The sequence below is a fragment of the Notamacropus eugenii genome, chromosome 7 (genome assembly GCF_028372415.1).
Source record: "Notamacropus eugenii isolate mMacEug1 chromosome 7, mMacEug1.pri_v2, whole genome shotgun sequence".
Taxonomy (NCBI): domain Eukaryota; kingdom Metazoa; phylum Chordata; class Mammalia; order Diprotodontia; family Macropodidae; genus Notamacropus; species Notamacropus eugenii.
Window position 1 is genome coordinate 141,228,293 of NC_092878.1, and position 13,210 is coordinate 141,241,502.

Genomic DNA, 13,210 nt, shown 5'->3' on the forward strand with positions numbered 1-13,210 from the left:
CAAAGGGCAGAGTGATACTTTCTGGTTGGAGAATGGGAATTTTTTACACAGATTTCAAGAAAAAAGATGAAGAGAAGACACTTCAGCCATACAGGATTGTTTTATTTATAGTCAACACATGCAAAGACCTGCTGCCAGGCAATTTCAAAATATCCTTTTCCCCCAAATTGATGAAACATCCAATTGTTAGGTAGAGTCTTCAGGAAATTAGTGACAGTCAAATTACTGCAGAATTGATTATACAAAGTAAAATCCAGTTATGAGGAAAATGATAAAAGGAGCATAAGGAAATATTTTCATTTATACAGAGGCCTCAGAAATCTGTCCCATACTATCTCAGGACAACACTGAATTTAAAGTTTTTGGTCCATGCACACAACAGTTTTCTAGAAGAGATTCATTCTTCCCAAATACTCTGATAAAGGACAGCAAAAGCACTGAATAATGTCAAGGATGAGTGAATTAGACTCCAGTTATCAAGCTATCTTACCTTTTTGAGTAAATCTATTTTAAAATGCTGGGTTTTTCCTTGTTCTGTAACAGGAAATTTAAGGTCCAAAGCAGGTATGAAAAAAATTCTCCTCCCAGTATAATTTCCTTTAAGTATACTCAATGTGAACAGGACCATACCTGCCCTCAGTCTTTTAATCTGTGTTCTGAGTGGCTGCCTTAGCCTCATTGCCAACATTAAAAGTTTTGGCTGAGATGTTGCCCTTAACTTTGACCTCCTTTTCTTGATTTTCAAGGTGGCCATATGCAACTTCTCTAAGAAATATGACATGCCACTAGAGACCATCCATCTGACAAAAATTATAAGGAAACACAGTATAAGAATTATTTGAGAGAGAATTTGAGAATTCACTATGGCAACAAACAGCTGAAGTCATTCTCATCAAATAATTTGTGAGGACTGACAAACATCTGGGATTCATATGATCAGACACAAACAAATACAAAAGATTCTGATACATTGGGACATTCTGCTTCATAGGACACTAATACAATTACATTGTTTTTCTGAGCTACACTATACCACCAGAAGTACATGTGCATTGAATAAGGAAAATGAAGTGAACCTCAGAACCACATATATCCCTCTTGTTCACTTCTGATTTGATTACTAAAGCTTTCCACTACTCCCTAAATTCTGAATCCATCTGAACATTGGAGAATTGCCTGTTATCTGTCACCATGGTATGCAAAAATTGTGTGTTGTAATAGACGAGTACCACTGATCAGATGCCTCCAAAGTTTGAAGTGTTTCGTATCTATCACTATATCCAATGGCTACTCTATGGGGGTCTATATCAGTTATTTCTTTGGCTTAGAGTTTCATTTCAGGGGGTGGCACTCTATTTCAGTACTTTAGAACATACTAGACATTTCCTCTATCCTTTTCATCTCATCAATAGATCTCTTTAACTCTTCTGTGATGCTCTCCTCTTCTCACACAAAGATTCCAGTTAGAGCGGCCAGCGTTTTGCAGGTATTCTCATGGTAGCTATGAAACAAAGTTTACTGAAAAGGCTCCAGTGTGTCCTTTCCAAGTAGATATTGCTGTAGAGATGGCTGATCAGTTGGCATGGCCAACCCTCAACCCAGTAATGTATCTATACTGGTTAGCTAAAAGCATGAGCAGGCTCTTATTCTGCCTAGAGTCTCTTTCAATTTCCTTCTGGAACCAACTCAGAAATTGCTGTATCCTGTCCTTCAGGGAGCTCACCTAATTCCGCAAGCTCAAGCTCCTTCTGCAAGGATGGCAAACTGTGTAGAGCACATACAACAAGAATAAACATGGGAGGGAGAACCTCCTCTGCAGTGAGTACAGAATTCCTGCTAAGCAGATATAACCTCTCTGCTTCCCTCAACTCCTTCCCACAGAAAGAATTGTCAGAGTGAGCATGTCACTTAAAAAGCAAAGACTCATCAGGAGCTTCTTTCCTAAACAGGCTCTCCAGATAAGTTCCCACAATCCCTCCTCAGTTTCAGCATTTGACTTACAAAGATATTCAGTGGAATTTTAACTTCTAGCGGAGAAAACATATTCCTTCTCTGTAACATTGAACCAAAAAGATAATCCAAATAATTAAAGAAAAAAAGGTGAAGCTTCCAGGAGAAAACAGTCAACCTTCCAAACTACTTCATTAGTTAAGTTGCCTAAATATTTCTCCAGCTCTCTGCTATACAAGAACTGTTATTTGAACGTCCTAACAGAATATATATACTGATCTCCTGAGCAGAGGTCCTTCGGGGAAATGGGCTGGGAGAAAGAGAGGAAATCTCTCCTTTGGGGAGAGAGTGAGAAGACCCTTACTGGTGGGTAATATAGAGGATTCAAGAAACGTGAAAAAGGCCTGAAAAACAATCATGACTTCTCCCCCAGAGACTGTCCTAGTCTACAGGTTAAGATACTTCAGTTTCGTAATGGAACCAGAATGTGAATGAATTCTCTTTACTTCACTATCTTTCATGTGAAGATCATAAGAATGGTCCTAAACAGTGCCAGCCTACAACCCTACATAACCTTTTCTATTTTCTAGCTTCATAAGAACAGTTAAAGCACAGAGACTGGGGTGGTATTGTCAGAGTCTAATTGGCTGATGTTTTAAGCTCTTGCCCAGCCTTCTTAGCTACCTTACTGGTCTCAGGGCACACAGAGTATTCACTGTACGTTACCTTCACTGACTTTCCTGAGTAAACATTGTGCTATTGCTCTACCTTGCATGGATAGAGGATTATGAGGGAGAAGATTGTTGTTTCTATCGCCATCATCATCATCATCATCCTCTCCTGAGTTCTGATCTTGTATCACCAGCTCCCAGCTGGAAATCTCCACCTGGATATCTTAATAATCTCTAACTCAAAATGTCCAAAATGGAACTCATTTTATGTTAGTCCATGAGTTTGTAATTTTTCTGTTTCTATTGAAGACACCACCATCCTATTTGCTCAGATTCACAACCTTGGAAACATTCTCAATGATTCCTTATTCCTTCCTGCTGCCCCTTTCTCAATGAGTTTCCAAGTCTTATCAGTTTAATAAGCATTTTACTATACTATGTGGGATGGGCAGCTAGGTGGTGCAGTGGATAGAGCACCAGTGCAGGAGTCAGAAGGACCTGAGTTCAAATCTCACCGCAGACACTTGACACTCACTAGCTGTGTGATGTTGGGCAAGTCACTTAATCCCAATTGCCTTATCTTGGGTCATCTCCAGTCATCCTGATGAATATCTGGTCACTGGATTCAGATGGCTCTGGAGGAGAAGTGAGGCTGGTGACCTGCACAGTCATCCCTCACTCAAAATAAAGTCAAGTGCAAGTCATGTCATCATTTCTCTGATGGCATGGTCTTCTTTGGCAATGAAGGATGAACACGCTCTATGTGGGAGATACAAAGACAAAAATAAAAATAGTTCCTGCCTCAAGGAATTCTACTGGAAGGGAAAAAATGTACACAGATGCCAGGCCTAGAGGCCTGAGGGCTACCCGAGTCTTACCTTACCTGTACCGCAGGTCTTCGGCTGGCCAAACCAGATAAACGTATGAGAGAAGAGACTTTACAGAGTCGAACAAGGGTTAGGCTTTTATTCAGGGTCCTGGTTACAAGTGCAGGGGGAATTCTTCCTTAGGAGGGAGCGAGGAATCTCCCAAGGAGGCAAAGATCTTATAATAAGAGATTGGAAGCAGAAGTGTAAGTGGGGAGAGAGGGGGAGGGGAGAGCGAAGAGAGGAAAAACGGAGCCTTCTGTCCTGTAACGACCCCTCCCGAGCTTAAGAGCGCCTTCAGGCTTTCCTGATCCTAATTAAGCTCTCTGGCCGCATAGTTTGCACCTGAATACCGTGCCTGTTAGATAACAATAGGTGTGCCCAGATCCGGGACAGTCTCGAGGGGGATGCTCCTCCCATCACGTTTCTCACGGGAAGAGGCGGAAATACACGAGATTGCTCGGTCTCACTCCTCGATTCCCTGGTGTTTATGGGGGGCCTCATGAGAACTCTAAGATTTAGAAGTTCCCACCTTTACCCGCCCGAGACTGTCCACATGGAATTGAGCTTCCATCCAGAGCACACAGACAAGTAAATAAAAAATATATTCAAAGCAAATTTGGGATAGATGGATTGGAGGGGAAAATCACTAACATCTGAGGGAATAAGGAAAGCCCTCCTATAGGAGATAGCATTTCAGCTGAGCCTTAATTAGATATAGAAATTCTAAGAAAAAGGTGGCTCCAGGTGCCTATAGGTTAAGAAAAAAAATGATGAATTTGTAAAAAGGTCATTTTAAAAGAATTATAAGAAACTATAGTTTTAATACTTTTGAAAGGAGTTTCCCCAAATGGGGTTTGTACAAGCAGTTTCACTACACAATAAAGGATAAGGGTCTTGCTCATTTCTACAGGCATAAATGTCAGTAGCATCTCAAATCATGAACACTGGGTCATAGCAGGCAAATAATGTATTAGCTGCTGAAAAGGCTTAATAAGTGCCTTTTTCATTCACATATTTCATTCCTTTTGTCATCTCAATAGTATTTTATATTTTTAGCTCTGAATTTTAAAATGTCTTTTTTTGTTCTAAATTTGTAGGTTTTATAGATTTTTGCTGTGGCATACTCACTTCACTCATCTTTGCTTTTCTCTTTTTTTGATATAAGTGCCTAGAGATACTAATTTTTCCATATAGCCTGTTTTAGCCATACTTGGTAATATTTGTACCTTGTTTTATTTGTTGTGATATTTACCTGTATAAATTTTGTAAACATAGTTTTGTTTTCTGTAATATTTATTATTTCTATAATTTGATTTTTACTTTCTCATACTTTAGATCTACATTATTTAGTCTCCATTTAGATGTGAATCTAAATTTCTTCAAATTTCCCTCATTGTTTATAATTATAACTGTATTGTGGTACTTACCAATTAATCGATTAATCATCACTTATTTATAAAGTGACAAATATTTCCCAGGCACTGGGCTTGGCAATTGGGATACAAGTACAAAAAATGAAATAATGCATTCTCACAAGTTTACTAGAAGTGACAAGTACATATGGAAGCATATATAACATAAAGCAAGCACTAATATATACAAAGTTGTTAAATACAAGTAAGTTTGGAAGGAAGAGCCCTAACAATTGATGGGAGCAAAAAAAGTTTCATGTAAAAGGTGATACCTGAACTGCAGCTTAAAAGGAAAAGAAGGACTCTATGAAATGGAAGTAGAGTATATTTGAGTCACAGGGGTAGCCAGTACAAAGGTATGGAAAAAGGAGATGGAGTATTCTTTGTGAGAAGCAAAGAGAAGGACAATTTGACTGAATCTAGAGTGCATGAAAGGAAATGATACCTGATGAAGCTAGAAAGAATTTGAGACCAGATTATATAGCTCTTTAAAAGTAGAAAGTTGTGTGTGTTCATCCTTCGTTGTCAAAGAAGACCATAGCATCAGAGAAATAATGACATGACTTGCACTTGACTTTGTTTCAAGTAAGGGAGGGCTGTGCAAGGTCACCAGGCTCACTTTTCCTCAGGAGCTATCTGAATTCACAGACCAGATATTCATCAGGATGACTGGAGATGACTCAAGATGAGGCAATTGGAGTTAAGTGACTTGCCCAAGGTCACACAGCTAGAGAATGTCAAGTGTCTGAGGTGAGATTTGAAATGAGTTCCTCCTAACTGCTGCACTGATGCTCTATCCACTGCACCACCTAGCTGCCCCAAAAGTAAAAAGTTAATATTTTATCCAAGAGTAGTAATAGGAAGCCACTGCAGTTGGTTTTGTAAAGGAGTCAGATCTTCACTTAATGGAAAATAATTTTGGTCATAATATATAGGATGGATTGGAGTGGTGAAAGATGGGTGAAGAGACCATTGAGGATGCTGTTTCAGTAATATAGACAACAGGTAATGAGAATCTGAATTTATGGTGGTGGCTTAATAGGTAAAGAGAAGAGGTCTTCCAGGGAAAGCAAGGATTGGTAATTGATTGACTATGTGGGGTGAGGGAGAGTGAAGAGTTAAAGTTGATCCTGAGATAATGAACTGAAACACCGGTGGGATCATGGTGCCTTCACCAGAAATAGAGAAATCTGGAACTGAGGAGGATTTAGGGGGAAAATAAGTGTAGTTTTAAACATCTTGAGTTTAATATGTCTTCAAGACATCCAGTTTGAAATGTCACATAGGCAATTGGTGATACAGATCTGAACCTAAGGTGAGAATATGGGTCCACACTGCAGCAAGACAGTCCTTTCTCCTGTCATAATTGAAATTAAGATAAACTGGGGCACAAAGCTCTGAGCACATTCAGTTTATTGGTAAGGCTAGCAATTACAAATAAAGGGGGTCTTTAGCCCCTCAGTAAGCCAAAAGATCCTTAATGAGGACTGACAGATTATTTTTATGGACAAAAGGAGTGTCCAAAAACAACAAGGCAGCATCATAGATGTAGGGGACAATATGACTGGCTGGAAATTTGGAATTCAGGGCTAATAGCAACCCCTCCTTCTATCTTGTCATTATAGAAAGCTCATTGGTGGTGTCCACTTGCATGACTAGTTAGTGCCACAATGATAACAGACAACTTTCTTGAAGGACAGCCAGTGTTGAAGAGAATACAGACCATCCACCTGCATCCTTCAAGGATAACACATTTCCTTGATGCAAAGAATAGAACAGTGATTAGCAATGAAATATAGCTTATGTAGTTACACAAAATATTGGTAGTGATACAAAGTGAAATTAATTACAGAACAGAATCAATTTGATTTTTTCAAATTTCATTCCCTGATTTCCAGTGGGCAGCTAGGTGACCAGTGTATACAGTGCTAGGCCTGGAGTCAAGGAAGACCTGGGTTCAAATCCAGCCTCAGACACTAGCCATGTGATCTTGGACAAGTCACTTAACCCTGTGTGCCTCAGTTTCCTCATCTATAAAATGAGCTGGAGAAGGAAATGGCAAACTACTCCAAGTATCTTTGCCAAGAAAACCCCAAATGGAGTCATGAAGAGGTGAACATAATTGAAAGGACTGAACAACAGTTGATTCCTTATCTCAGAATCATCTGCATAGAGATGATAGTTAAAATTATGGCACCTAATAAGGAGAGACAAAGCAAGAAACTAAAGCACAGACAGGGTGATAGTGACGAGAGAGAAGAGATGGAGAGAAGAGGATGCAGGACAGAACATTAGGGAATACCTGCTCTTGGAGGAGGTGAAGAATGAGCAAAAGAGACTGAAGAGGGAGCAGACAGGTAGGAAATGAAGGAGGAGGAGAATGTCATAAAAACACAGAAGAGAAGATCTATCAAGGAAGACATGTTGGAGAGATCTAAGCAGAGAGGGTAATCAACAATGCTCATTATTGAGAAAACCTGATCTTGCTTCAAGATCCTATCAACTTTGGTACTCCTCACTACCACTCCCTGTCTCTCTGATTGGAAGGCAGAGCCATGAATTCCACCACTTACTATGTAACTGAGAGATTGAACAGCAAAGGATCCCTGCCCAACCTCCACTCCATGGCTGGTTTCGGACCCTCCTGGGTTAGAGGGAATGTCATTAGTAACAGTTTCTTTTCCAAACAATCCTGAGGCTCCTGCCCCTCCCAGAGTGATTTATCTATTTATAATTTCCTTATCTATGTATAATTTATAATTATATTTATGTAAATATAATTTATAATTTATCTATAATTTTCTGTTAAAAGGGCCATCACCCAGACTACCTTTTAAAGAGGACTATTCACTAAATAGGCATCACCTCACTCTGAGTACCTAAAAGTCCAACTTCTCCAATTGCATCCTGGGCCATCTCCAGTCATCCTGAGGAATATCAGGTCACTGGATCCACATGGCTCAGGAGGAGAAAGTGAGGTTGGTGACCTTGCACAGCCTTCGCTCACTCACAACAAAGTCCCAGTGCAAGTCATGCCATTATTTCTCTGAAGGCATGGTCTTCTTCAGCAACAAAGGATGAACACATCAACAACAACTGAGCAAGTCACTTAACCTCTGTTTGCCTCAGTTTCGTTAAGAGTAAAATGAGGATGATCATAATAACATATACCTCACAGTGTTGTGAGGATCGAATGCTTCCTGTTTATTAACCCTTTTTTCCCTCACTTATCTAGTTATCCAATTCTACCCATATTTTTTCTCCTTTAAGTAGTTAAGTCAAATCTTCCTTCCTCTTCTCTCCCTCAATTTCTTTTGTGTTTTTTTTTATATTTTCTCTTCCTCTTTCTAACAGGGATTTCCTTATCTCAGTTTCTTCGTCAGTTCTCTTCCCTTTTTTTCTATTCTCAACATTTATTCTTTGATTCATGACCATTATGATTATTTATTTCCTCTTTAGTCTCTGTGCTCTTCGTGGAATTAAAATATCTAAAGCAGAGGTATCAAAAATGACCTGAATTCCTGAGAGTGACCTCAGCTAGGTGAAAATATAATTGGGAAATATTTAACAAAATAAATAAAAATGCAACACAGATAACATTACATTTTAAAACTACAGGAATCCTTAAATATAGATTAGCAACCCTCATTTTTATTTCAGTTTGACACCACTGATCTAACACAGCTATTCTGAGTTTTCTCCTCTCCACAATTTCAATGTTACTTCTTTGAAAAAGATGTTTTCCCTTACCCTTGAGTTCTGTTGTGGCTCACATTTAGAAAGGTCAATTCCTGTAGGAGATAGAAAGAAAACAACCCAACATTAGAAATTTCCTTGTTTCTCTAATCATGTGGTACATTTCCTTACACACCCCTTTCTTCTCTATAATCATTTTCTTCTACATTTGCCAAGAAATCTCTGGATGCATGTCCTTCCACTCTTCTGGATGTTATTGCTTATGAGAGTACTGTTTCCCCTTTTTCTGAGATAAGCAGATATTCATGGAGTCATAATACTCTTTTAGAAATAGTGTGAACAGCAAATTGCTGCAGATTATACCTTTTAAGGATTCCACTCACACTGGAGAATTTCCCCTCATGAGAGTACTCTTATGTGGGAACCCCCTCCCACCACATCGAGATTGCCCCCTTTCAATTCCTTCTCTTGAAAGAAAAGTTCTTCATTTGGGCTTTTCACCCTGATTAATGAGGCAGAACTTAGAACAAAGAAAATTAAAAGGAGTTTATTATAAGTACATCGAGGTAGCAATATGTTGATGGGCTGATCATGGAAGATCAAGGAAGGCATCAAGGTGGGGCCAGCTTTTATAGGTAACTTTAACACAATTCAGATATATCCATCTCAGCAAAGAGGTTGGGCCCTTGCATCTCAATTCCTTCTCCAGGTAGCAAGAACATGGCAGTTTGCAGGTAGCATTACAAAGGTCACAAGCTTGTTGACTAGATTAGATTTGATTGCGAAACCTACACCAGCTTGACAGCACTCCCCATCACTGCAGCCACTCCAGAAAAACGTGTATCCAGCTGGGACTTCAATCAGGTAGCCTTTATTTACCAGCCTTGTTTCATTTCAGACCTGATATTTGGACACAATATCTCCTGAGTTCTCTCAGAACAAGAGCTGTTCATCTTTCTGGTCTATTGGATTTCTTGTCATCCATAAATGTATTCATATCCCATGTACCAATGACGAGCAAAATCATCTTCGTGAAAGATTTTGTACATGTTTTTGTGTTTAGACCATAGGGTGAGATCCCCAACTTCTGCAGTAAGTGAAGCACACAATTTTAGGACATCTTTCCTCATGCCAGAAGGTAAGTGGTATGGTCCTTAAGAACTCCTCAGGGGCAGGTAGGTGGTGCAGTGAATAGAGCACCAGCCCTTGAGTCAGGAGGACCTGAGTTCAAATCTGCCCTCAGACACTTGACACCTACTAGTTGTATGACCTTGGGCAAGTCACTTAACCCGGCATGCCTTGCCTCCCACAAAAAAAGAAGAAGGCTGCTCAGACACTCATGAGGCTGCCAAATTTCACTGCTACTTTAGTCCAGTGGGAAGACAATCCTATGGACCACCTGTGTGGAGGGTTGTGTGACTACAGCTCCCAGTGTATCCACACCTGCTGCTTTGTCATTCAGCCATTACCACAGGATTCCAAGGTAGGTGAAATAGTATAACGTGGTAAAATGGTAAAGTAGTAACATAATAAAATAATAAATAATGAAATAGAAAAATAGTTGAATAGTAAAATAATATGATAAAATTGTAAATTTATGAAGTAATAAAATCATAAAATAATGAAATAGTAAAATACTAAAATTATATGGATGATGCCTTTTGACTTGCACATAAATTGGATTTAAATGAAGTAGGACTGCAAAGTCATCAGCCTCACTATTCCAGAGTCATCAGAGTCCAGAGGCAAGACAAGTCAAAACAAGTGGCGATGGTGCAGGATGTAGTGGATGACCCTGTGTCTGGTGTCTGATCAAGCTCTAAGCATTCCACAGTGCTTGCTTCTGCCACTCTCATTACCCATTTAAAGATAAAAGTTCACATCTACCAGTGCCAGTGGGGAAATCTTTACATGCATGGGATAGACACCCCACCAAACTCACCACTGGGTTTAATGCCTGTTATTTACCCTCAACTTGTTTAGCCTTTTGGCCAAGATGGTTTACTAGGGTGTAGCCATTGCACGTGCTGCAATTTCTTGGAGCCACAGGTGAGAGCTGAGTGGCAGGTGGACACCAAAAGTGGATGAGGAATCCTGAAAAGGGTTCAGTAGCCCTCACACCAGAAGTATTAGTCCTCCCTTGAACACCCCATACACCCTACAGGTAATAAGTGACAAAGGGAAGATTTGAACCCAAGCCCTCTGAATCTATTGGACAATGCTGTCTAATATCACATATTATGCTCTGAGTAGTTTTAAGAATTCTCATCCCAGAATATGATTGCAGAATCCAAAAAGACAGTGATAATGGGTAAAAGTGATTAACTGTTGAAAGTACTAAATGCTAGCCTATAACATATTGTTACTGCTCCTCATAACAGCTCTGTGGTGATATAGGCTCTATAAGCTCTGTTTGACAGATGAAGAAACTGAGACTTAAAAAGTTTAAGCGACTTGCCCAGGGTCACATATCTGATAAGTACCTAAGATGGAATTCAAACTTGTGTTTCCTCCTGACTCTAGGGTTAACATTTTATGCCCTCGGCAATATCTGGATAGCTCATAAAACTCCCAAGCTAAATCCTATTCTGTTTGCAGAGAGGATAAAGATCTAAATTATGGGATTAAAATGGCTGTGCTTATCAATAAAATTAATGCAAAACTCCAAAAATTTCACCTTAAATTGTTGCCAATTTAGTCATGCGGGTAGTAACAGCTTTTAATTTCATGATGATGATCCTGGAAGTGTCATTTGTATTAGATTAAAGTCATCTGATTTGTTAAGGATTGTTTTTGTTTTGTTTTGTTTACATTTGGTATTTACCACTTTTCTTTTTTGTTTGTGTTATTGCCCAGTGGAATGTGCCCACAGAGGGTACTCTGAACCATACCCCCCCATCTTGCCCTCCACTGAACTCACTTTTCCTCCAAATCCTGCCCACCCTACTCTGCTACAATTTATTTTGGGGATGGTATTGCCATTATCCTAGTCTGACTTTTCAGTCTTCACCTTCCACATCCAAACAGTTTGCTAAGTCCTACCAATTCTAGCTGAAATATCTCTTGGATCTCTTTTTTCCCTCATACTCCTACTTACACAATCACAGCTTAGGCCATTATCTCTTCCAGTCTATCATCTTCAGCACCTGACCCAAAGCTTTGCATATAATTAGCCCTTAATTAAACTTCATGGAATTGAGCCAGTCGTTCTGTCTCCAGCCTTCTAATCCATCCCTCACAGTTAGTCATTGTGTGATGTACCAACCACACTACTCTAGGCTGATCACTTCTTTACACTGAAAACTTTAGTCATTCCTCACGGTCTACCAAATAAAGTATAAACTCTTTGTCTTAGCATTCATATCCTGTCCTTCCACATTCTGTCTCCAAATAATCGTTTCAGATTTCTTTCATATTACTCCTCTTTATGTAGCACATGTTCCAAAGAGTCATTCAATTCAACACACATTTATTCATTGACTACCTTTCCATTTCCCATTCTGCTTCCCATTACTCAGCTCCCACTGGGCTACATTCTTTTTTTAAAAAACACATTTATTTTGAGGGGAGGCAGTTGGGGTTAAGTGACTTTTCCAGGGTCACACAGCTACTAAGTGATTAAGGCTGGGTTTGAACTCAGGCTAGTGCTCTCTCTCCATTGTGCCACCTTACTGCCCTTAGGCTAGATTTTGATCACTCTATCCTCAACCCTGCCTGAGTTAACCCAGAGTCCTACTCCACTGTCATCCTCTGGCCCACTATTTCTTTCCCCAGCTACCCCCTTTCTAATAGTCATTGATGAGACCTGCCATTGTTACTCAAAGTCTGCTTCTGCTTATAATTTGTCCTGGCTTCTTTGCCCTCCAAATGCTAAAAGCCACCATGGCTTTCCATCTTCCATGAGCTCCTTCTTTCATTCTTCTATGTGTATTCTGAATGCTTAACACACTGCTTGGCACACAGTAAGGGTGTATGCCATTCCATACTTTGTGCAAGGCATGTGCAGACTGTTTATCAGCCACAGTCAGACACACTGTACCTTGAGCTCAACATAGTGATGTCATTTTGACCCTCAAGAACAAAGGACAGCTAACCATGTGCAAGGCATCGTACTACTTTCTTTCCTCCTCCGTTGGTCAGTCTTCTCCCATCTCTGTATCTCTGCTTAAAATATCCTTTGGGTCTAAAATACTCCCTCCCCCAGTTTCACCCCATTCTAATAGTTGAATTTCTCCATCCTTTCAAGAATCACTTTGGGTTCCACCTCCTCCATAAAGCACATCTAGCCTCAAGTTCATATTGAGCTCCTTCTCAAATGTTTAGTACTTTCCTTTAATCACTCCTTTGCACTTATCATATTTTCACCCTTATCATATTTATTTGTATATATGTATCTTTCCCCCTTAATAGTTTATAGTAAACTTCAAGACAGCGAGATCTGTAACTCACACATCCACATATCTCTCATTTGTCTCACACAGACACAACCTTGCTCATGTTAGTTGTTTTAGAAAAAATAAGTACTCAGAATTCTAAGTCTGAGTGCACGTGCCCCAGCCATCCTAACTTTTGTCTTGCTATTAGATTTTGTTCTATTGGGCCTGAAGAAAGA

General features: G+C 39.6%; 1 pseudogene; it reads right to left on the reverse strand.

Annotated features, from left to right (window-relative positions):
• Positions 1-435: 435 nt before the first annotated feature.
• Positions 436-13,210, reverse strand: part of LOC140514769 (stAR-related lipid transfer protein 7, mitochondrial pseudogene) — a 35,650-nt pseudogene continuing 22,875 nt past the window's right edge.